The following is a 26,012-nucleotide window of genomic DNA, read 5'->3' on the forward strand; positions in this document are numbered from 1 at the left end:
TGTGGACTTCTTGTCTTTGAGTTGAAATGTTTGTTAATGCCATAGCCATGAGAACTGGTAAAACAACAATTTTTCCATTGGTATGTCTTACTTTTCTGATTTCTTGTTACTGTTTGTTGATTTAGAGTGTGTTGGTGTCCAGGGAGGAGGAGGGTGTTAGGGAGTAGTAGGAATCAAGGGAACCGAAGTGTCAACATTTGGGGGGCAAAGGGAGGAACTGTCAGCTGTAGCTGCTGTTATTTTCTAGATACTTTGTTTTCCCCAGGCAAAGGCATTGTTATGAAACTGCTAAAACTTCAAGGAGTATCCTTTTCAAAACCTTCAGAATATTTTCTCTGAGACCTCTGCCAGGCCTTTTGCAAGAGTGTTGTCATTCACCAGCATCATCCATAGCATTCATGCAGAGCTTGGAGTCTCTCGCTGTGTGATACTAGTGTATACCCCCAGTATTTTCCGTACTAAATTCAGAGGTATTGCTAGGGTATGTCACCGGTGCAGTTCATTTTATTGGGAAATACACAGCTAAGAACTACCCTTTCATATCTTTCTTGCCCATGAATTTTTGGCAGTCAGCTCCTTTGTTGTCTCTCCCTCAAACAACTTTCTCAACCTAAAGTCGTGCTTTGATAACACCCACGTCTGGAGTTTGGCTATTGTATCTGCCTCTGTCCTGAAGGCAACGTGTTGCTCCTTTGTCAGTCGTGTTTGCATTCAAGCTTATGTCAAAAGAGAATGACTTTCTGTGACAGTACTCAGAAAAAGCATTCAGTGTGTGGGACAATTGCCACTGATCTGTAGTTCCCCAATTCTGATCTCTTCATCAACAGGACTGGGAAATGGCAAGTAGCGCCACTGCTAAATGTTTTAGAAAGTGTCATTAGATTTATTCGTACTGTTTGAATCCTGAGCATGTGTGCAGGTTCACTGGCAGAGATGAGCATGACGCAGGGAAAAGCTTATGGAACTAAGCTATGATGGAACAAATACATAACTAAAGAACGTGGGAATGTACAGAAATATTGACTTGCAGCTCGCTAGAAGCAATAATTGCAGCCTTTGGACCAAATGAGGTGATGGGGTGAATGAACCAGACTGTTCGCAGCGCGTGCTGGTGGCAGCTAGTAGAGAAAGCATCATGCAAGGTAACTACAGCTCCTGCAGCTCCCTACTTTTCTTTTAAGTAGTGCGTTTTATAAAAAAAACCAAAAAACAAACTAGCCTTTTTAATCTCTGGTCACGCTTATTGCTAATATATATATATTTCAGAGACGATATGAAAGAAGAATGTGTGTCTCAGGTTAGTTTAAGAGCCGTTCTGTTCTTCTGCGAGCTCCTGCGTCTGACACTCCTGGCAGAGTTCCCTGAAACGGAGGCTTAAGTTGAGAAGACAAAAAGCTGTGGTGAAGAAAGAATGTACTGGTAGAAGGTCTGAAATGACCTGAATGTTGTCTGACTCTCACCAGAGTTTCCTTTTTCACAGCAACACAGACTAAAACTTCTAAGACACATAGAACAGCCTTGTTAGTATTTTTTTAATTCGATCTAAGTTCAGGCTGTCAGGAACTTTAGTTGCTGCGTTTTTTTTAATCCTAAAGGGGAACTTTGGTTATTACATTGTTATAGATGGCTCAGATGAGAATGCCTGTGGTTGAGATGGGTATTGTTAGGCAGTTATTCAAATCTTGTTTCCAATAATATATGCCTCTGACAAACAAACAGGAATTTCCACTCTGCATGGTATTAAATTTTTAGCTGCGGACTGATTATTTTTGTTGTGTTATTCAAATTAATTCTTGAATATGAGATTAAGGAAATATTTTTGGCCATAGTAAGTACACTTTTTTTCCTAAGGGTTTCAGTGGGAAACTCCTGATGAGTTTTCCCACTTTAGGGTAAGCACCTGCAGTTGACCTGTTCTGTGGCATTAGTGTGATAGCTGTATGTTGTTACTTCAAAAAAAAAAAAAAAAAAATCCTTGTAGCTTCACCAGTTCATAAGTGTCTGCGAAATAGTAAATGGTAGCTTGGTAGGGATTACAAGATACGTTTTTTGGAGTGGATCTGCATTCAGCAGATTTCATTACTGTGCAGATTTTGCCTGAGGAACAGATTGCACATGCCACATTGAGAGTAACCTACACTGTATCCTTCCAACTTTGTCAGGAAGGACAGAAGTTTGACAGACATCAGTCTGTTACTATATAAACACAAGTCATTCCCTGAACACCAGACTATCTTAGGCATAACTTCCAGGGTTTTCAAACTAGGCTTCAGATTCTTTGTTGTCATTAAGTTGCTAAAAGGCAGATCTTGCCAGTCGGGTGTCTTTTGTGCTGTATTCATGTTTCCTCCAAAGCATGCAAGTCACTGAGAACCCAAATAATAAACAAATGTTTTTCCTAACTTTGTTTAGGAGAGAACATTTGTTTTGGCTGAAATCTTCCAGAGCAACTTAAACAGACACCTGCCTGGGAAAATTAGTAAAACTAGCAGGATATAACAACATTTTTGTGCTTGGGCAGTTTAAAATGTCATAGTGGACTATGAAGTACAAGAACAGTGTAAACTGCTTTTAGCCTTGCCAAAAGCTAACTGATGATGTCGAGATCAGAATTGTTAGTGCTTCAAAGTGCCTTATAAAGGTGAGCACAGGTGTCTGTATATAGAACGTCTCAGTCTTGCTGCGATGCCCAAGTGGAAGGTTACTCTGTTGGGGAGCTGTTCCATGACTTCATTTGTTCCGTGGGTATCGGTGCTCTCACTAGTGGAACCCAGGGGCTTTAGTACCATTTTCCCCCTTAATTCCAAATACCCTGACCATATGTTATGAGAAGGATTGAGACCACCCTGCCCCCTCCATATTCTGTTCCTTACAATCTTTTTTCCTTACTCATAAGAATTTTCCCATGTTACCAACACAGATTTAACCTAGCAGTATGGTTTTTTTGAAGACCGCTACCCAAAACATTCAAGTGGTTAATAGTTTCATGTAATACCTGCTTTGCAATCTTCTAGCACCTGGCTTTCAAGTAGAAATATGCTATTATTTTGTCCTATAATTCTTTTCCTTTAGAAACAGTAGGTTTTTTTTGAAAAATTGCAAAGTCTTTATCATTTAGACATCTTAATCCTCTAACTGGGACATGCTGAGTTGTGAGAATATACGCTGTAAAGATTTTTGCCATTGAAGTTTTGTTTAATGGAAGAACTGGTATTGGGGAGACTATTAACATGTGTTTATATCTAATTATTTTATTTTAATTTTTTCACTGACTTTTTTTTTGCGTGTGCATTGCTGGAATCCCTAGTGACATAGCTCTAAATCCAAATCCATGTTGCTTTTACAGCCAGTAAGGGGTATTAAAACTGTAGTGTTCTGAGATCTCTATCCAGTTTTGTGTCTTACTGTAACAATGGACTTGTACTAGAATGGTTATTTATTTACTCTTACTTTTGTGGTTTGGCCTGGGCTTTCTTTGTTCCTGGAAGAATACTGAACAAAAAAAGAATAGAGAGACCTTGAGTTAATCCTTTTCTCTGTCTTGAGGGAAGATCATTTACAATATTCTTGACAGATGCTTGTCTAATCTCTTAATTGCTGGAAATTCCATTGCATTTCTTAAGCAGCTTATTCCAGTGCCGTATATATTCTTACTGCTTGGGCTTTATCTAATGTTTAACTGACCCATTTTGCAGTGAACTTTGATTTTTATTTGGTCATGTTCAGCTATTTTTGCTATACCCAGATGTATTTGAACTATCATTTTTATCCCCTTTATCTCTTCTCTGACACAAACTGTGTCTTTATATTTGAGTTTCCTGGTGTTTCCTCATACATCTTGTTTTATTCTCTTCTGATCCAGCTCACTGCTTTGTAGACTTTCTCCTATCGCTTCATATCTTGAAGCCTGGAGCCCCAAAGTGGGCACCCTGCTTTTATGCTGAAGATTTACTAATGCTAGGTGGACTGTTCTCCATTTATTTATTTTGAAGAGCTCTTCACGAGACTCCTTTGGTTTGTAGCTCATGTAAGGTTTTGCAAGCAATCCCAGTGTTTGAGATTCGGCGTTAGCCTTGGACGTGGTTGTGTATCTGGAGTCACTCTTGGTTTCTGTCACCGAGAGGCATGTTCATCCTTCTCACAAATGGAGGAATGAAAAGTGGGGTGGGAACCAGCATGGAAAGCAATTGTCACTGGTGAAATGAAATCAGTGTTTGCCCCTTAGTTAAAGCAGCTTCCCCTATGTGATTAGCAAGATGTAAGAGTAAACTGCTCTAAGTTTCTTGTCTGACGCAATTTGATCAAACAGGAGCTGTGGCTTTCTTACTTGCTCTTGTCTAGGAGAATCAGGACTTTCCTTTTTAATGTTGTTGCCTGATGCAGTTGTCTGTGGTGTCATTTGATTAGCTGCAGTCTTCAATATTCATGAAGAGGAGTGAAGAAAGAGGCTGCCTTGTTTGTTCAGCATCAAGCTGTTGAAAGCATACGTGGAACATCGGTTTCTCTACATCCTTTGATTTCAAATGCTGTTTTTTTGTTACTATAAAATGGTACAAATCTTCATGACTACTTCTGACAATACAGAAAGGATTTGCTTTTTCATTATAAAAGTATAATAGCAGCTTTAAGAGAAAAGAAAAAAGCTGGGAAATAAAATTTAAAAATGTAAGCTAAAAAAGTGAAAAGGGGATACATTTAATGTGAGTGTGGTCTCTGTTTTTTACAGTCTTCCTCTAAAATTTGCCTAAGAAGCACCTGTCTTCCGGTGTGGACAGTATTTGCAGCTTTTGTTTCTTTTAGGCTGTAGGTATATTTTTGTACCAAGTAGGGATGTTTTGAGCCTTGAAACTGATCTTGTATTTATGACTTAATTAGCAACACTTATTTATTACCTATTTGGATCCTGACTTCTTCAAATAACAGTATTTCTTTCCTATCAATGTATAATCTTCAGTGAATTGCTTCAGATGTAAATCTGAATTGGTACTATACTATTTTAAGTGCCTGATGATTTGAAACTTGGATTTCATTTCTTGTTTGCTTATTTTGAAACTCTGTGTTTTAGAAGCTAATTTTTCTTGAGACTATTGGTAGAGGTAGGATGAAGATTTAGAATTGCAACGGAACTAGCTTGTATTTTCTAGGCCTGACTGAATTTTGTTCGTTTATTAGCTTTATATTGATAAACATGCCTCATCTCTGAGTGCGTTTTTGTGCTTGATTAGCATTTTCCCACCTCTATTTTTTTTTTTTTTAGGTGACAATCACTGCTATCACCTTTGCTGCCCTCCTGTCACCGCCAACCGTCTGCTTTTGACTGATGAGCCTCTCTTCCTCCACTCTTGTCACATTTTCCTCTACCAGCGGTTTGGCTAATGCTTGGAGCACAAGGTCATCTGCCTGGCAGGGCTTAGGGGCTGGTCCAGGCCATGCCTCCGGTAGGGAACAAGTGCTTTATACAGCTCTCAGAATAAAATAGGAGATATTGTATGTGTCACTTAACAGTTACAATGCTGTGTGCGTTTGCTGAATCATCAGTAGCCACTAAGTTTGTACCGATTTTTTTTTTAAACACATTGAACGAATTTGAAATTTGTTAGCAGTTGGTTTGTCAGCAGACGAACGAGTCTTTCAGTAGTGAAAAAAACTAAGAGGACGGTGATTGAACAACCTTCCTTTCCTCCTGTGCGTCCTCTCTTTGTTAAGCTACCGTTCCCCAGCAGCGTTAGCTGTATTTTGCTGCGTTGTTCCTTTGGCGATGGTTGTTAGTAAAGGCATGTTGGAAGACAGGTATCTCTGCAGGTTAGAGAGTAGTTTGTGGTCTAATGTATAATAATTGTGATACTGAGGTTTGTTTGGGGGTGGAGTAGTTGTTGGTGTTTTGATTCTATACTTCTGTGGCAACCACATTTCTTACTGTGGTGCTCAACCTAATGGAGCATGCTTTGTTCTGTAATTGAGCATTTTACTAGGTGTAACAGCGTAGAGTGCAGAAACACATGATTTCTCAGGTAACCTGGTTAGTTTTCTGAGAATATGGGTTTCTTCCCTGTCAGTGCAGTTCAGAAACTGTCAGTACTTTATTGTTCAAATACCACCCAGGGAAACTCATATCCTCCGTGATTTTATCACTTATCTTACCAACATATCACCCTTTTAATAGACTAGGAAGAACCTAATCATCAGTCTCTTACTTTCCCTTCTAGGAGCTCTCAAATATCCAAGGAAAAAAAAAGTCAACTGCTCTAATATTTCTTGAGTTTGGCACTGTATGTGCATAAGGTGCTTGTGCTTTGTGTTTACATCAAAATCCATTCAGTCTTACGGCATCGTTCACTCTGGTTTCGTGAATCTAGTGCACGGTTCCACTGCCAGTTTCTCTTCTGCTTTGCTTTGCTCAGACTGCAATATTTTGAAGAATCCTTTCATTGTTCAAGCTCCAAAACAGTTTTCCTGCCCCTCTGTAGTAGTCTAGAGGGGTTTTCCACAGTGGCTGTATGTGAGTTCTCAGTTAATAGACCTGGTAAGGTTCAGTTTAGTTTTAAAGCAAAAAAAAAAAAAAAAGTGTGCTTTTGCATCACAAACTTGTAGCTCTTTCTTACCTGAAATTAAGGTAAGAAATTTAAGAAAAAAGACTATAATAGAGGAGAACAACAGCCAGTTGGAAGCAGAAGCTAGAAGACTAAATATGGGGTATAACAACGTGTATTAGAATTTCTTGTTTCTGGCAGCAAAGCACTAGATGGTTCGGTGTTAGGAGCAAGAATCTCACCAGCTAGCCAACAAAGTGATTTGTCCTTGAAATCATCCACTATGGTTAGGAATTGTCTTTTTGACCTTAAGGATTCATTTTCCCCTGTAACCTGGGGGCTCTGCTCGGAAAAGAGATCGCAGACTTTAAATGTTCATTTTGATCTTACCTTGGGCTTGTAATGGCAATTGTTTGTTGATTTCAGGAAACCATTTTATATTTGCAAGTCAAAATTTAACTACCATACTAATTGTTTTCTCTTCCATTTCCTGGTAACGCAGTTTAATTTTATCTTAAGTCTTTGTCAGTCTGTGAGTTTGCAGGCAGATCAGAAATTAAATTGTACATTAGAGAACAGTCAATAATAAACATCCTTTTAAATGCTCACATTTAAATAAAAAGAATTGTAAAACCCCCTCCTATTAAAGATGATACTTTAAAATGTGTTCACGTTCCCATTTTTCTAGTGGATTAAAATCTGCTTCTGTTGTCTTGTTTCTTTGGCAATTAATTGGATATCTCATTCTCCCAGATCATTCTCCTGGTGTTTGAGTAAGGTCAACAGCTACTCAAAATGGCAACCTTTTTTTCAAGTGTGGCTGCCAAATTGCATTTTCATGTTTGAGAAATATCTTCTGTCTTCAAAGAAGACATGGACACTCCTATTGCAGAAACATTAACCGTTCCATTTCTACTCACCGATGTTAATGAATCGGCGCTCCCTCCTTTGAGGGATAATTGGAAACTTGTGGAAGAGGCCTTTGTACCCTTTGGTGAGGAACTCAGAAACCTTTTTTAAGCTTAAAATACAGGATTTTCTCAGCATTGCTCTCCGAATGCTGGTGAGATGTTTTTAGCATCGGCGTGGGACGTTTTGCTGAAACTAATAACTGGCTCATTTTCTGTTCTCTTAATCTGTCCAATATATCTGGAAGATGGCTGTATTGACTGCAATTAATTTCTGAATAAAACCTGGGCAAAAAAGTGTTGAAGAGTTCCCTGAATTCTGACTGTAAAGGAAGGTTCAAGTTTGGGGAGTGCTCAGTATTGGGCTTCACCGTCGTCGTTCGTTCAGAGGGTTAGCGTTAAAACAGGCTTTTCTTTAAAAGCTGTGGTATCCGCAAGTCCTATCGGGCAGACACAAGCCTTTGAATATGGTAATCTTTGATCAGTTGATACCCATGTGCTGTCTGCCTGTACCTTCTGCAAGCAAAGAAGTGATATATATATATAGATATATATATATACAATAGAGTGGCAACTTAATTGTGTTCGTTTAATGTGAACTAATGAATACGATAACACTATATACTCCATGTGCTCTTCTTGGAGCGTCTTCTTGACTGAGGATCTCGTTGTTAGATTTGTAGTACGAGTTGTGTTCCTGTGAAGGACTCTAAGTGTTTCTGTGGTCAAACACAGATAGAAGACTTCAGTGGCCGCCCTCTCGGGGCGGTGGGGGGCGGGGCTGGGAACTAAATCTATTTTCTGTCAGTGCTGTGTGCTAGCTAAGTCATCACCTCATAGCATAAAGTCTGTAAGAAAACTGTAATTTTGTATATTAATGAAATGAATGCATTCACATATCAATTTTCAGTTACACCAATGAAGAAGGCAGATGTCGTATTACAATTGTGTGTCATGTCAGATCTGCTCACGATAACTTCTGTCTACAAGGTTAAGTCCTCCTTACAATTCTGTTTTCGAATGGTGCCTGCAGAAATAGAAAGTTTCAGATGGAAATCAACTTCACGCTTTTTTTCACTGAAAAGATTTAAAGAAGAGAAAAAAACCCAGGCATAAAAAGCTCAAATGCAACAATGCATTTGCTAAATGTTTTCAATAGGGAATTACTTGTAAATTCTCTGGGAGCTCTACATTCAGGAGTTTTTGTACTTCTGAAGGCTATGTGATTTTTTTCAATGTGTATATTTTAAAACATTGAACACCTGTGTAAGCATACAGTGAAGTCCAGGTTTCAGCCTGCAGGTAAGACAGGTGCCTTCATAAGACACGCACAATAATTCCCCGTGTTCTGGAAAAGCTCATTAAGCCTAAAGCGGTTAGTTTAAAAAGGCAGTCGGTTTCATTTTCTCTCCTTGGGCATATTAAGACTGGATTTATGTACACTTTTGATAAAGCAATGTAAAAATCAGCGATGGAAATTGCTCTAGAGTTGTGCAGCTTTTGAAGGATGCATCTTCCAACCGGGTATGGGATGGCCAGTTGGCAGTCTGGCACCTGTGTTCTGCTTTGGAAGTGTCCAGAGGCTTGCGTTAGATTGGTAAAGTATTCTGCTAAAGCAGCATCTCCTTATTGAAAAACATGATTTAGAAGGCAAGGTATGACAGAGACAGGCGAATATGGTAGTAACAGCAGAACAGCCCAAGCTGAGTTGAAGACTAATAGGTGGGATTGCCCTTCTCTTTCCTGCCGGTCATGGGCTGAGAATCGATCAGAGTAGCGTTGGATTTGAAATATGTAATTAATGAGGAAAAGAGCCACTAGCAGTTTGGACTGCATTGAACACGAACCGTATAATGAAGTAGGGAGGTGAGCTCAACCACATTAAATGGAAGAACCTGTCACATCTATAATGGTAGAAAGCTGCCTTAGCATTAGAAGAGCGCAGTGGAAGGGTACTCAGTAATTTAGAGTATTTAGCATAAAAAATCTGAATGAGTTAATTAAGGGTATTAAAATGGCTGCAATAAAAGTTGAATATTGAAACTTTATGAAAGCTTCAAGCAGTAATTAAGGTTGCTATTTTAATATATAAAATTAAAGTTGAGCAAAGAAAAATGCTCCTGCAGCTCACAAGGGAAAGTATAAAAGGAAAAATCTGCTTTTAAATTCTTGTTATCTCTCTATTGGATTTAGTTAAATAACTAAGAAATATGAAACTAGACCACCCTCTTCTCATACGCAGTATAATGTGGGATATTCCTGTGTCCTTGCTGAAATTGGAGAAGATAGCCCTTTGCATGTTTATCTAATTGTATACTTCAGTTGACAGGGGATTTGAATTTTTTGTCTGCTCTGTATTGTCTGAGATTTTTCCATTTTAGAGCTTCTGAGATCACGGTTGAAATAAAAAGCCATACTCTTCTGCCTAATCAAGCAGCTTCCTCATTTTTAGCCCGTGAAAGATTTTTGGCCCCCTGTTCTGCAGCTATCCTTGCTCTAGCGCTTGGGCTGCTACTGCTCAGATAATGGCAGCTCCCTGAAGAATACAAAGAGAAGCTCTGTTCATAGCAGCTGGCTCGGGATGATCCTTTTTGGTGCTGGAACTGCCTAATTGAGCAGTAAGAGAAGATCCCAGCGAACTCCTCATCAACCTGTGGACCTTTGGATAAGCTCAAACAGTAGCCAAGAAGCTACTGGGAAATGGAAGAAAGGTCTTGGGCAAGAAGGTGTCTAGTCTCACAGATTTCTTCAAAAGCTCATCAGAACCTGTAGCGGATTGTTCTGAATATTGAGTTACATCTTGTCACCTGGAAAGGTACTTTTCCAAAAAATGGTTATATACCTGTGTTTTTGAGTCCACCCTCTCTCCTTCCAGTACGGTAGTTGTTTGTCTTTTGTGTGGCAGTGAATTGGATTAAGTAAATAGAATAGGGCCTTTCATTTTGCCACCAACTTCTTTTCTTAGCCACTTTCCACTGGTGATAATCTGAACTTTTCCTTCTTACCAGGATGTGCCAGATCTGCGAAAATAGCAGTGTTCTTTCTCTAGCGCACACTTCTGGCACTCATCCTTTGGGCCAGTGCGGGAGGGTGAGTCTGGCAGCAGGTTTGAAGGGTAAGGGGAGCAGGCGGATGCTGACTTATGAACTGTGTTTATTGATGAGTAATCTTCGATTAGCCTAATCAGCATCATTGACTGCTAATGGCCACCATTACCTTTTTCTGAGAATGAAGATTTGTATCAAATTCTGCGCTGTTGTAGCTCCCTGTTGAAGTGCCTTCCCTAAATGGAGCTTGAGCATGTCCATTCATTCTTTCTGAAACCCAAAATAGGAGAACGAATGTCTTGTATGTCACTGAACAAACAATACTGGAAATGTTTTAATTTGCTCTGTTACTCTTAAGTTTTATACTCACCGTGTCTTCCTTGAGAAGTATTTCTGAAAAACAAAGCTATTAATTTAGTTAGGTTTTCCTCAAATTTAAAGGGAAAGTGCTTTTTCTTGTTCCGTATAGCTGTACAAGTGAATGGAAATTACCTTGACCACTCAACTAAATTCTCCATAAAATCGTGCCGGTACTCCTAGAGCACTCCCTTTTAGCACAACATTAACGTGCTCTTTAGCATTTCTCTTAGCAGGGCTGTGATCGATACAGTACTTTATAGTTCTCAGGATAGACTCGGATTTAGCTAGAATGTCAGTATTCATGTGGAGACATTATTCTCTGGAAGAGATTATGCTGTTAGTTCATTCAGGAGACAAACCCAACCTGTCCCAGACCAGGAAGGCACCTCTCCTAAACCTTTACAGTCATTTATTAATCTGTCTGCATTCATTGATGTCTCTTTGTACCGCTGCTTTCCATTTTATCGGAGAAATCATTAATAGCTTCCTCTTCTCTGTGACTATTTTATGGTTTCTTAAAAGCCGCTTCCTGGTCAAAGTTTAATTTAAACAGCAAAATAATTCTAAATGTCCTGCTTACAGATGATCAGCTTGGAAGATGACTTAAAATGTGGTTACGTTGGTGTGGATGAAGTGTACGCGGCTCTCCTGGAGCCTCGACGTTTGGGCAGCGAGAGTCCTTCTAAACCTGTCCTGTTTAGAAAGGACTTTTCCTGCCCAGGCGTTTCCAGTACCCAAAGGAAGTGGGCTCACAGGTACTGGAAAAGGAATTGAGTTGGGTGACCTGGTTTGACATCGGGTTAAGCTCTGTCTTTGAGAGGAGCTACTGCATTTATCAGACTGTAATTTATTATTTATTCCTTTATTAGAAGGCACTCCTTCACCTGGTGATGTTTCATATACTTTTTTATCATTGAGAGTTTTATTGCAACTTCCTGATTTTCCCGTTCAGGGAGTGTATTTTTGTGGGGCTAGATGTGACCTAAGAAACTGTGCTTTGAGGGGAAAAAAATCTCTCCAGACACTTTCATAGATACTAGCTGTGTCTTAAGTAGGTGTTTTAGTTTCATCAAATATGCTTTGAATTTTTTATCAACTGATCAAGTGAAATGTTTATTAGAGTTAAACCTTTTGAAGAGTTATATACTCTGTTTCATAACCTATAAGCTAGTAACATAATGTAACTTTTCTTGAGATTATAAAATGGTGTTCTTACAAGCAAAAAATGCTTGTCAACTGGAAACAGTTATTTGTACTGCCTCCTTTCCCTAATTTTTGAGCCCTTCTTCCCCCCACTAAAAATAAATAAATAAAAAGGCTAGCAACTCAGAAGGGCAAAATGATGAGCATTTTTAAAATAATCTTTTTTTTTTTTTTAAATCTGTGTTGAATTCTGGAACACTTTTGAAGCAAGCCTTTGAAGTAAGGAACATGTATTAGTTTGGAAAGAGAGAAATCAGTCCTTAAAAATTGTTCTTTAGTACGCGTTTAATCATCTGTGGGTATTCCAAATGCTTTTGAGGTAGCAAAGGAGCCTCAAGATTTTTGGCAAATACATGCTGCTTGGATGGAAACCCAAGAATTTTAACAACTCTTTTCTGGGGGAATGCCTCGGCTTTTCTTGGTCTGGGTAATTTATATCCAGGCGGGCAGTTTGATGTCGCCTCTTGAAGATTCATGGTTTTCAGTTTGGTTTTCTAAGGCAGCGTGGCTCTGCAAGGGCTGCGGCGGCTGCCGTCCCTGCCCGGGCAGCGGAGAGTGCAGCCAGGGGCGGTGGGGACAAGGGGCAGCAGCCTGGAGTGCTTTGGGATTGTTAATTTTTGGTCTTGTTTTTAAATAGGGCAGGGTCTGGATTTTTTTTTTTTAATGGTACAACACAGCATGTTATTGAAATGCGTTAGAAAGATTATTGAGTTGCTGCGTGTCTCTTTAGAGCACGGTGACCAATTTCAGTCAAATTTGGATGGGGTGGGGGGTATCCAAAAGACAAATTTCTGCAGTTTTTGTGATGGTAGCTAACTGGCAAAAGTTACTCTGTTAATACCATCTCCCTTTCCCGCCCCTGTCCTCCGTACACGTACTCTTCTATATAAAAGCAGCAGCGGGGTTTTGATTGTTGTTCCATGTTAGAGAGCCCATGTGGAGTTACAGTACAGTAATCTGTTGAGAAGCAAGCCTCCTTGTTTCCACAGCTCGTGAAACTGCTGGAAAAGACAAACATGAGGTATACAGCAGCCTCAGCTGGATGAATGCTAAAAAGAGAGCTCTTTTATCAGTGTATCAGGATGGCAGCAAAGACTTTTGGGTCTGTGATTCCTGAGAACAGAAATAACGTCTTATTCTAGAAGAGAATCTTGAATACAGTTGAATACATTGCAATTGCATTCTCAGAAAAGACAGAAAAATGCCTCCGTGCCTTCTCAGAAATCCCTGTGAAGTAGTTGATCAGGTTTAGGATCTCACTTGATGGCTCATGATGTGTTCTTGTAAATTCTTTTTTTTTTTTTTTTAAAGTGGGATTGTGTTTTGCTGTTCCAAAGCCACGTAATCCACTTACTGCATTGACAGAGAGAAATCCATGTAGAAGAGCAAAGTACAGTTAGATGAGATTTTCTTCTTGTCCGGGTGAGGAGATGGTTTCACTGTTTACTTTGGTTTTTTCACTAGTTGTTACTACAATTTCCCAGGGAAAAGGGGCTGATGCACCCAACCTGTCACAAGCGGGCAGCAGGTGGTGGCGGGATGGGAATGCCCATTTTTCTGTCTAACAGGGAATAAGGTTTTTATGTGTATTGTGTAAAACTTTACGGATTAATATTTTAATTTAGAAGCACTTTATTTGTTTTAAGAATTACTTTTTGAACTTTGGCAACTTGCAGGGAGCAGTGATCCATTTATTGGGGAAAAATTCAACTTGTTTGAGGTTTCAGGTCATATTTGACACCTGCCTGCTTCGGTGCTCACTGAGTTTTACGCAGTGCCAATGACAAAAGGGGGAATTACTGCTAGATTGCTAATAAATACGACCTTATACAGTTTAATAATTAAAAAAAAAACTAGAAAAAAACCCAACCCTCAAATAAAAGGAAAGCCCCGTGAGTCCCAGAGCCTTATTTACTACTAGTACCTTTTAAGAATGAAAGTGTGAGAATTATCTACGTGATGAATGGGTTATTGGAAAAAAGCCACGTAGGATTCATTTCAACAATCAGTTTTTCATGTTAGTGCTAATGTATTCATTTAGTAAGAAACAATTATGTTCGTGGGATCCTGATAACAAAGCTGGTATTAATGTGGCCTTTTGACTACCATCTGAAGAAAAACGGGAGCCAAAAGACTATGTGAATTTTCAATGATAAGCATCACAGTTCAAACGTTTAATTAAAACGGCGAATTTATGTAGAAAGGAAATGGTGGGATTTGGTAAAACATATCTTGTTCATGTGAAGGCTGGCACTCTCTCTACTCCAAATAGTAAGACAGAAACACAACACACCATAAAATGTATTCATTTGGGGTAAAAAGAACCCGAGAAGCGCTTGGACTTAAATGTTTGGGGTCAACAAAATAATTCTGGAGGGTTTTATGGAAGGTGAGTGAGAATACAGTTAAACGGTATTCTTGCTCAAAACTGACTGCAGGCTACTGCTGAACGATGTATCCAGTTTCTCCTCCATCCTCCTTCCCTCATTTTCCAAACTTTGCTCTTGCCAGAAGAGTCTGCATCATAGCAATGGTTAACTCTTTGGAGGAATATATTCTGAAATGGTGAATATATCGTTTTTCAACTGGAACTACTTCCTATTTAGAAGGAGAGGTCTGGGAAAATAGATGAAGTATTGGAGGCAGAGAAGCAGGCATTGGAAGGTGATTTTGCTGGTAGACCTGAACTTGGTGACAGGAATGTAAATGGGGCCACAGACCCACAGTCTCAAGAACGAGGGAGGGGACGGGACAGGACAGGCTGGGACCTTAGTTTGGGTCAGTGGAAGAAAAGGGACAGGGAGGGAAGTTGGTTCCTGGCAGGAAGGTGTGACTCCTCTGGCTGAACCTGTGGTCCTTCAGCCATGGTCATGGAAAGCGAAGGAGAGGAAACTGTACCAGTCGAGATCTATGCGATCGGTGTTCCCGCACTGGGGCTGTGGGGAGAAATTAATCTTGAGAAGGAGAGGCAGAAAAAGCAGATCTGGTGTGGCTGTAGGTGGAGAGCTGGGGGTGGCCGAGGCCTTTGGGCTGCCAAGGGGCCACTCCGCTGCCTGAACTGCACCCCGTGCCTGGAGATGACGGGGTGGGTGTCGAGGAGGTGAGTGGGGATTTTGTTCTGAATAAAGGGAAAGATCCAGAGGGGAGGGGTAGGTTTGGAAAGGAAATGAGAGGAACTGTAGCATTAAATGTAGGTGGTAATGAAAGATGACTTGGGTTGTTTATTCTTAGAAGGGTTTGTTGGGGTGTGATATGACTACCTTTTTGAGTAAGAAAAAAACCATACAAGGTAAATATTAGGGAATGAAAAGTATCAAATTCAAGGATAATAGTAATACAAAAACTAATGTATATAAATACAAGCAATTGGGAAGATGTGGATTTTGAGAATGTTTGGGAGGAGTGCGGCTACACATGTGCAGTTCTCTTCTGCCCTGCTCTGGGCTTTTGACCTCAGCCGAAATACTGTTCTCTACAGGTCTTTCTTCTGCCCAGTGTGACATTTTTATTATTGTAGATATATTCATACTGATATTTAAAAAAAAAAAAAAACCCAAACAAAAACAAAACCAAACAGGAACGGGCATAACTTTTTTAATAACTTTCAGGTGTAAGACATCTTGCCTCTTTCTCAATTATTTAAAGGTTTCATTAATGAAACTGTGGTCAGCTAAATTCTGGATTTTAAAAAAAGTTAATCACAGGTTAAAATTCGTGTTACAAAACTTTGAGTTGTGTTTACTGGTATCTCGGTAAAGAGGTTAAGGGAAACTTGATTGTCATATTTAAACAATATTGTTTAATTAGTCCTGTGCCTCATGACTGCTGCCGGCTGTCCACAGGCAGCAGGAAAAAATTTTCTCCCGGCTTGATGTGAAAAGTGACTTTTTAAGGCAGTGCTTTTCTTGCCGCTCTTCAGAGCGTTAGATTAGCTATAGCTAGAAGTGAACCACTGGCTGGTTGTGCTCTCGTCTGCTTCACTCTGACTGATGCCAGTTGGAAAGAAATGCCCTGGTACCCCATCTCTGGACCTCACTGCCTTGGTGAGCCTGGGGAGATCTCACAGCAGTCTTACAGTATGTTTTTTATATTACATACGTGCATATATATATATATATCTAAAGGGTCAAACTTGGTCCTTGGATCAAAGTTGGTACTTCTTATCTAAGCTAAAATGATTGGTTGTGACTCAGTTTTTAGCGGATTTTCCCTGTTAAATGCAGGCAAGTGGAAAGTCCCTGTAGAAGTTGTTGCCTACACGTAACTAGCCGTGTGTCTTCGGTGGAGCTCATCGAGACTGAGCTGCTTGCTGGAGTTCTGCAGAAGTTGAGGCAGTATATCTTAACTCTCTATGCTCATATCCATAGTGTCTTCCAGAAGGATTTCAGTTAGCATCATCAATACTAGTATGTCTTAAAAGAGCAGGACTGAGAGCTTGATGTTTATCCCGAAGCAGAAAAGATAACGGGAGGGAGTTTTGGGTTTTTTTTATCTTTGTCATGTGAGAAAATGATTTGAACTGGATTTAGAGGATGTGAGAAAGGAAATTGAAATGCTTTTCAAGGTCACATTGGAGCTGAGAAACCACTGCAGTGTTTCTGTATCATTGGCAGAGATGGCACCTCATCATCCAGAGTCTTTGCAAAACTCTCCGGTTACCCTTTGTGCTTTATAGAGAGCAAATTTCTCTGCTTTAAAGTGCACTTACCTTTCAAAGGTCAGACGGGACGGTCCATGAACTGTCATAGCTGAGAGGGGCAAAAAACTGGCATTTAGTACATGCACTTTCATGAAAATAGCTTGCTAGTTTAAGGCAGGATTTTGAGAGGAAACAATACTAAATAAGCTACTGTTGGTAGTACTGTGGTACTGTCAAGATTTTAAATTGTGATAGCTGAATTTTCCCGAAGTTTTCTTGCTGAGAATGACTAGTTGGCATTTTAGATGTGTACTCCTTTACTAGGGTTATGCTTTGTGTATAGTAGTTGTCACCAAGTACAGCAGCTAGAAACCGGTTGATACCTTGGTCCGGAGAAGGAGACAGTGTGACTCACTCCGTCTGATTGCTCATTAGGAAAAAAACTTGGGCAGGTGATTTCATGAGGTCTAGTGAGATCGAAACAGTATACTCGATTTTTGGTTCATTCAATGTATTTTAAAATGCAGTGGTGGTGTTTCTTATTACAGGGAATTTACCCAAAACAACGGAAACCTAAATTAAATTATGTTTTCTGTATGTTCCTATAGATAATTTTACAAGCAGCTTGGACTTGCTTCAATTAGGTATTTAATGACACATATGAGTGCTTTCCCCCTTCAAGATTGTGGTGAAGTTTTTTCATACTTCATGTATTTTGTGCACTTAACTAGAAATGCAAGAGTTACATCTTGGTGCTAAATATGTGTTTTGCTTTTTTTTTATTGGTAGGTAGTCTAAGCCTGCAGTGGATTTCCAGGTATCTCCTTTTCTAGACATGAAGCCGTGCTGTTTATTTCTAATTTTTTGGGGTGAACGTGATGTGTTACTCTGAGTCGTGGTTATTAATTGACAGATGAGTTACACTATGATGGCACTTAAAATGCACAACGTGTATTTCTGAAAGCAGTCGTTGCTATAGCAACTTTCTAGTAGGTCACTGGCAGTGTTGTGTGTGTGAGAGTGTGTGTGTGTGTATGATTTGGCTGTTAATGCAGACTAATACTGATAGAAAAATGAGAAATGTGAAAGTCAGGAAGAAGGTGGCCCTTCCCCCCTCCCTCTCCTCTCCCCTCAAAAACAGGGGAAGATCGTTTGGTGGAGGAGAAAATGCTTACTTAGGATACTGCATGTATCAGCAAAAAACTGGCTATCAGCTGCTATAATTAGATGTTTTCTTTCTATTTATGCAAAGATTATTTAAAAAACAAAAATCACAAAAACCCACCCAAATTGCCTTAATCTCATTCTTCTTTTTCTTTCACATTTTTAGAGTTTGGTTAGGAAAGGAAGTATATCTCCAGTTGATCGGAAAGCAGTGTGTTGTATTTATTCAGCATGCAGATCTATTTTTAAGGACAAGGTACACCTGTATTATATGCTGGAAGTGAAAATTTTGAGAAATCGCTTCTTTTCCCTCATTTATAAGATCTCTCCGCAAGGTACAATGCATTTCCATAGCGATTTAGGCCAGTGTAAATCTCGTGGTCCCATTCTTCCCAAGCATGTGCTCACGGCAACAAGGGGCAAGCCAGTTCAGGGAGCTGATCTGGATACAAACAACTGGAAAGCAGTTTTAAAAATGGCTAGGTGATTTCCTGAGTTGTGCGGATGGGCAGAGCGCCGCATGCCAGGCACAGGAGGGAGTGCGGGTCAGTGGACACGGCTGGTGGTGACTGGGATTTTCAGAGTGGCTGAAGATGCTATTTCTCACTGACTGGTTTTAGTTTGCTCTGAAACTTAACTAAAAGTACTGTGCAAAGGACAGCCTTCCAGATTCTTCGCATTTGTGTTCTTCTGCGAAATAGTTCTCTAATAGTCTCTTCTGTTTGTTTGTTGGTTTGTTTTTTTTATAGTAACATTATACTGCTCTAATTAGAGAGCATTCACAGATCTCTCTTAGAGTGATAAACCTATAGCCAGGCCATTATTTTGGGTCTTGAATTAACATTGCCTTAAGAGATTAGAAAATTAATGGTTTAAGATAACACATTCTAGATTATGATAAATGAAGATAATGTCAAGTGTAGCAAGTATTTTTGTGGTACTGTAATAAACTAGATTTTTCTCAAATTAGTGTTGCTTTTTTAAAAAAAATTCATAATAATGTGAACCTTGTTTTGTGTTGACTCTGTTGTTCTCCGACAGACAGGAACAAGCCGTGCTGTGTTTGCAATTGAATCACTATGGTGGAATTGTTCTGCTGTCTGGATGGGAGCGGTGGGAGATGATGGTAAGGGGTGGAGGGCAGGCAGCAGGACTTGAGCTGCTCACTACCTTCTCCTCTTTTCCAGTGTCTCCTGTCTCTCCCTTCCCTGGCTTGCCGGCAGCCAGACCAGGATCAGGAATATGTGGCCAGGAGTAGGAGGCAAGAGCAGGAACTGCATTTTTGACAACAGCAGCCTATCAGATTGGTTCAACCATTGTATGAAACCTCGTCCCAGGACTCGACTGGAAAAAAAAAAAAGAATCTCTATTCCATGTTGTTTGGGGTTTTGCCCCCCGATACGTAGTTATGTGTATTCTCTGTGTTTCAAGAACCTGATTTGTGAAAGTGCCAAGTGTTGATTTAACCTCTGGAAAAGAAAAACTTCCTTGACACTTTTTAGTATTTAAAGGGTTGTTGAATGCTTTCTTAAATGTACTTGTATATACTGTGTACTCCAGAAAAGCTTTCTTTAACTTTGCCTCAAGGGTGACAGCAATGCTTATGGATTAATGTTTAAATTTATTTGAATAATTTGTAAGGAGATGGAGGTAGGACCAGATACAAGAAAAATGAAAGCTAGTATTTTCTTTGTATTTTCTGTAAGGTTTTTTCCTAGAGGAAATGTTCCCTTATTTAACTCCTGGGGTTACGGTTTTCAGTTAGAAGTTGTTTTAATCTCATGGGAGCTGAGAATCTGTTTAAGGAAATGCTTCAAAATGTTCCCACTCTTGCTCTTAAAGCCTGACAGTTTCCAGTATCAGTTACCGTATGCATTTTCATTTTATGTAACTGTGGAAAAGACACTGAACATCCTCTTCTGATCTTTCTGAAGTGCAGAAGAAAGTATCTGCAAATTCTGCAACATTTAAAACTGTACGGTCTGATCCCTTCTTTGCAAAAACAAAAGCCAAGAAGGCTTTCAGGGGAAAGCAACCCCTTGTGTGGATCAGCTGATGGAATTTCCCCTCTCGCTGGAGAGCCTTGGCTTCTCGGGATGGCAGTTTCTCTCTGCCGCAGCTTCTGTCAAGTTTCACCCGGTTTTACCAGCAGTGCTTAAAGAACTGTGCTTTTTCTTTTTTCTGTGTCTGGTATTTGATGGTGGAGGTAAGGCAGTTCTCTTCTAGGCCAGTGGTTTTTCTCTTCTCTCATCTATTAATTTTTCCTTTGTTCTTAGTCTCTCATTCACTGGGAAGAGATTTGTAAGGCCGCGTCTATCTAAGCAGAAGGTTGATATTAGCAGGCCTGTTACGGACCATCATTGCAGAGAACTCTGTGAGTACCAAGTGTTTTTCTGGTGCAGTTGTTGAAGATTGTGTGATAGATGCGCTGAACGCTGACCTTGATTTTGCCACTCTTCCCCTGAACGCAGCTGTGACCTTCCGCAGACTGAAACCAGCCAGATGCCCCTAAACCCCCAGCACGTTTTTACACAAGATTTGGTTGTGTCAGGAAAGCCTCAGGATTCCAAGTTGTTCCTGTTGTTGGGTCCCTCGGAGATTTGGCTTCTGCAGCACAGCTTCTGTAGAGAGATTCCCAGTTTCGTCTGTTAGCCTATTTTCTGTGAGGCATCTCACTGCAGCTACTCTGTATTTCTAGTCTATTGGTAATTAATCCTTAATTTCCTTTCTCAGCTCACAGTCAAGGTTAACTGGGATCAGGGCGGGGAGGAGATTTGGTTGCCTTTTTCTTTTTCCCTGTGGGACAGGAAAGAGTTACTGTTTGGGTTGCTGGAAAAGCCCATGTTCTAGCTTCCCAGTACCGCAAGGTTTCCTCTCTTTTGGGGTATCTTTAGAAAAATAAAGCGCTCCAGCAGTTCATGCTGAGACTCCTGATGGCTTCATTGCCAGCCTCATGGAGCAGCTTTCATCTGATGGCGACCTTTCCAAGTGAGGCAAGATCTCTTCTTTCTTCTGTCTCTTTTGAAGTGGTCCATTTTGGCTAAGCATTATCTAAGCTATTTCACTAAGCCTGACAGCTGCAGTAGTCCAGTGAACTGTTTTGGTAAATTATCTCCCAGATCAAAAATTTTTCCTTGTCTAGGAGGAAGGACTGCTGTCAGCGTTACCGGGAGAAACCACTTTTGACTGGGCTTTAAAGCTCACAGAACAGTAACACAAGAATGAATGACACTTGCTCAGACACAGTCATGTTATTTCCAGCTTTTGTCATCTGCTTGTTGAAGTAACTGTTCAGAAATTAAAAAAAAAAGGTGTTTCCATATTTCTGTAAGCACTGCAAAATACAGTTAAGAAAAAAAAAAGCATCAGTGTTTGCAATTTACAGCCTAGGTAGCCAAGTGAATTGGTGATAGCTTTACAGTTTCAGTTGTCATCATGACTTCAGATAAAACCCCTTGACTCTGCTGGTCCTCGCCCCTGCCTCTGCCCTCGCGAGAGCACTAGGCTCAGCCAGCGCTTATTTTCAAAAATAATCTTCTGAGGAACCTCTCCTTCTGTCAAATCTGTTTGATTTGGCAACGTGTTCAAAAATCATCGAGAGATGGAGGGCAAACAGCCTGGTTGGATGCGAAGCCCTTGGGAAATGAAGCTGAATCAGCTGCTTGTCCAGCTTGCGCGTTGGCTTCTCTGTTCTCGCCTCTCTTCCTTGTATTTCAAATAATGCAGGTCTGGTTTTTCAGTTTGTCCGGTTTGGAACTGGGCTCTCAGCTGGTTTCACACAGTGCGATTCTCTTCTTCTATCTGTACAGTCATCATTCCTGTACCTGGAGCAATGAACAAGCAATGAAAGACATGTTATTTATTTTTTCCAAGTATTTTTTCCCAAGGAAGTTTACCTTTTAATGGATTTATTGTGGTGTGTAAGATGTTTTTAAACATCAAAGAATAGACAGTTTCACCCCCTAGTGATTCTTCCTAGGGTTGTTGACTGACCAAAATTCATTTCAGCACTGAATGATAACAGCTTTTCCTCAGGATTATTTACTGAGCTAAAAGAAATCTTGTTCCCGGGTGCTAATTTGGCCTTTCCCTAGTGCTGTTTTGGACTATTGCAGAACTTTTTCTAATTTTACGTAGTATTTGATAATAACAACTCATCTCCTATTTCTTGTTATCTTTTCATTGATTTTTTTTTTTTGGTGACTGGTGCGTCAGGGAGGTCATTAGGGAACACTGGTGAGTAGCCAACCCCGTTCAGCTTAGCTTTAATTTCTTGAGTCCTTGGGTTCCTTTTTTACCCTCATGTCAGAATCCACATCAGGAAAGGCTTGTAGGTACAGGTAATGTATTTTTTTTAGGTCAGTTGACGTTGCTGTGAAAAAGTAGACAGGCTTCTAGACCAAACATCTTTAGCCTGAAACAAAATCACAATCCTCAAGCTTGGTACAGGTGGAAAGCAATTAATTACTGTGAGCTCTGCTGCAGTGGGGGGAGGATATATATTGAAATCGTTGTTGCCTGGGGGACAGAGAGGTAAGTTATAGGGATGGAGGAAACTAATGTGTAACAAAGCCACTTTCCTGTCTGAGTCGATTAATTAAAATGATTGTGAATTTTTAATTTCCAGCTGTGTGTTTTCCTAAGTCTTCAGGATCAGGAATGAGAACTTAGCAGTGGAGTGTTCTGCTGGTAAATCACTATTTCGGTGTTTGCTGCTAAGTCCTGCCATTGTTTTTCACCTGTGTAGTTTTGGGGAAGGTATCCTGGGGCTTTGGTGAATTTTGCTAGGCTGGGATCCATGGATTTGGGTTTGAATTTTGATTGCAGTATGAGGCACTTAACGGTCACTGGGGAAACACATTTGCAAGGCTTCTTATTTTTAGCTGCAACATCGTTACAAGTGTCCATTGGAAAAATGTGCTTCTCTCAAGTTTATTGTGGTGGTCAGGCTGTTTTAAGGTTGGAGGATGAGAGGCGAGTATTTTAAGGTATGCTTTTCCAGTAGAGATTGTAACTGTATAGCTGATCTAAGTCATAAGCTGTGCCATTTGTAATAATCGAGGATGTTCAGTCAGCAGCACTGCCTATTGGGGTACATTTCAGCGATGTTTGTTCAGCTCATTCAAAACGTTGATACATTTTTGTGGAGCTTTGTCTTTGGGGAATCACAGAATGGTTTGGGTTGGAAGGGGCCTTAAAGCCCATCCAGTGCCACCACCAGGTTGCTCCAAGCCCCGTCCAACCTGGCCTTGAACCCCTCCAGGGATGGGGCAGCCACAGCTTCTCTGGGCAACCTGGGCCAGCGTCCCACCACCCTCACAGCCAAGAATTGCTTCCTCAGATCTCATCTAAATCTCCCCTCTTCCTGTTTAAAACCGTTCCCCCTGGTCCTATGGCTCCCCTCCCTGATAAAAAGTCCCTCCCCATCTCTCCTGTAGGCCCCCTTCAGGGACTGGAAGGGGCTCTGAGGTTTCCCCGGGAAGTTCTCTTTAGATCGCTGAAGGAGTGCAATGATGAGCATCCTGGCAGCACAGGCTGCGGTTCTTGATACTCTGCCTGGATGTTACGGCTTGTTGGAGTTTCATGTTGTTGTTGGCTTTGTGACAGTAGGTGTGCTGGTCCTGTGGACAGGAACCGGTATCAGTGTAGGCTCTGGGAACTGTTTGATAGAAAAGTGTTGGCTTGGTATCACACATGGGATGACTTTGAAAGGGTACGAGTTTTCAGACTAAAAAGCAGGTGTCATCTGTATGTTTTAGAAAAAGAATAGGCTTGGTTATATTTTTAGAATCTCTTTCCTTAAGTGAGCCGAGGAGGATTTCAGCATATTTATGGGTCTGTTCCAGCACCTTTAGACTGAGGCAGTGTCAGGTTAGGATGGATTGAAGGTATTTAGCAGCATATGGATTCTGGAGTTACTGTTCTTGTAAGTCATTAAGGCAAAATATGGTATCACAAAATGAGATATTGCTGATCTGACTTAATACGTTTGCAGTAGCATTGGTGGCAGGATGATTTAAATTGTGTAGTTTTTAGATGCAGTTTAGTTTATTGTGAAGATAACTGGCTCACTGAGTAGTAGAGCAATTCCTTAATGCTTTCTGATGTTTTTTGTTCCATCTATTGTACTTGGATTAAAGACCTGCCAGGCTTCTCGGGCTTGGGGAGCATATAAAACCATTCCTAGAGTAGGAGAATAGGGCTGCTTAATTTATTGGGAAGAGAACTTGAAACAAGTTTTCAGGTGAAGAGGAATTAAGTCAGAATTGCCAGCTTGTTTTGCTGGTTGTGAGGGTTTGGGATTACTCATAGCTCTTTCTCTGGTATCTAGGAATGTGGTGGGGTTTAAGGCTTGGGTAGTTTTTCCCTGAAAGGCTGCAGTTGTGGGTTGTTTCAGAAGAGGGATCGTAGTGGTGCAAGACGTGGGTGAAGGGTGTCTGGTTTCATATGGGGTTGGGAGGTGGGGTTTGATTCTGCGATTTATAGAGATAGATATATAATTCTATTTAATGACTGTATTGGCTAACTTCATCTTCTCTGGTCTACCTCTGCTACTTTTTTTGGCTCTTGTTCAGTTTTCACAAGCTCTTTTTAGGAACTTAACAGGTATTTGTAATTTAGGTACTCTGGCTAATGGATAGAGGAAGGATCTGGAAATTGCCGCCCCTCCATGGTACACCACTGTATTGTGCCAATACTCCAGCAGAGCATCAAGAATCAAGAGTCAAAACACCTGTGCTACTGTGAGCTCTTTCAAGAAGTACCTCTTTTGCTAAGGCAAATGTGATTTTAAAAAAAAAATTGCGAAGTTATTTGGTCTAAAAATAGTTAACAATGGAAGAAAAACAGCTTTCTCATGATTCTTGTTAAAATTTATTCCTGCTACAATGAATAGCATCAGTGGAACCCCTGTCCACTTAGTAACAGCATGAGGTAAAAGTGGTTACTCAAAGCAAGGGTATTTAGACTGCCTCGCTGCAGAAGGATAGCATTATGCTACTTATGGTAATGCCTATTGGATATTTGCTAATCCCTTTATTAAATGCAACCTCTCTTCTAAGGAGCTCAAAACACGAGGGATTTAGTTATTTAAAAAAATCCACATACCCTCGTGCGCATAAAAAGATTGTATTTGAGTGAAAGGGGAACCTTAGTAAAACAGATGCCAATTAGCTACCTCAGGCTGGGGGTTAAGCTGAGTCTCCCGCCTGTTAATAGAGAGGCGGTAGTGCAGGAATCCATAGGGGTTTGTTATAGGAGCATTGCTGAAGTCCCTGGATTGGGAAAAATTGGTGCTCCGGCATCTTTCAGTTGCTGGACTGATAGCATTGAAAGACTCTCTTGGCCTAACAGTTTGTGAGGGTTATCTCACAAAGTGTGAACACTGAGTAGAGGCTTTTGATACCTCGGTCACAGCTAGATAATGTCCAGAAATCTTTGCTGCTCGAGGGACTTGGATCGTGACATCTTTGTAAGGACAAGAATCCTGACAGGTCTGGCAGCTAGGAGATTGATGGAGCTGCTTCTCGAAGCTTGGAGCCCCAGACACGTGGTTTTCCGAATCGGCGGTGTTTGGTGGCGGGGGTGCTTTAACACAGTCCTTCAACGCTACGTTCTTCTTTTGAAGAACCATTATGCCTTCCTGTTCTTTTGAGGGGAGGGTAATAAAGGTGCCTCTCAGGAAATTGGTAGAATATTACACTTTAGAGTGGTCCTACATTTGCTTCTACTTGATATGTGTGAAGAATCTCTCTGTATTAACCATTAAATATTCTTTCCGCTAGCAGCTGCGTGAACCTAGAGAAGTTATTGTTCGTGACCTTATTTTCATCAAGTCTTTCTGCATGTCCCCCTAAAGCTCATATGAGTACCAGAAATTAGTCACTTCCCAGAGTTTTTAATTTATGTGCGACTGCAAAATGTGTGTTTTCTTTGATAATCTGCACAAAATGTTCTGCAGTTCCTCTTGGCTTTTCTCATCAGAGTCCCATATGAGGAAAAAAGAAAAGACAAAACAAAGAAACAAATGCCCAAAGAACAAAAACCTGAATAATTCGGAGAGTTTTATTTTTCCATTATTCCAGCATTCTGCATGTCAGGCTTTGCTTCTTTTTGTGAAAATTGGTTTTATTGGCAATTTTCCAGATGCAATGAATAATAG

General features: G+C 40.4%; 1 protein-coding gene across 12 annotated transcripts in view; it reads left to right on the top strand.

Moving 5' to 3' along the window:
• The window catches only part of STAG1 (stromal antigen 1), a 200,902-nt gene that overhangs the window by 7,931 nt on the left and 166,959 nt on the right, over positions 1-26,012 (top strand). Inside the window, exon 1 of one of the 12 annotated variants that reach the window (XM_054206623.1) lies at positions 20,194-20,225. The exons of 10 other annotated variants lie outside the window; for them this stretch is intronic. The gene's annotated coding sequence lies outside the window, so the exon portion shown is untranslated. Of the gene's footprint in view, positions 1-20,193; positions 20,226-24,472; positions 24,595-26,012 lie in introns of those variants that run through there. One more of the 12 variants, XM_054206626.1, reaches the window with a different exon arrangement.

Source organism: Rissa tridactyla, chromosome 6, assembly GCF_028500815.1.
Source record: "Rissa tridactyla isolate bRisTri1 chromosome 6, bRisTri1.patW.cur.20221130, whole genome shotgun sequence".
Lineage (NCBI taxonomy): Eukaryota > Metazoa > Chordata > Aves > Charadriiformes > Laridae > Rissa > Rissa tridactyla.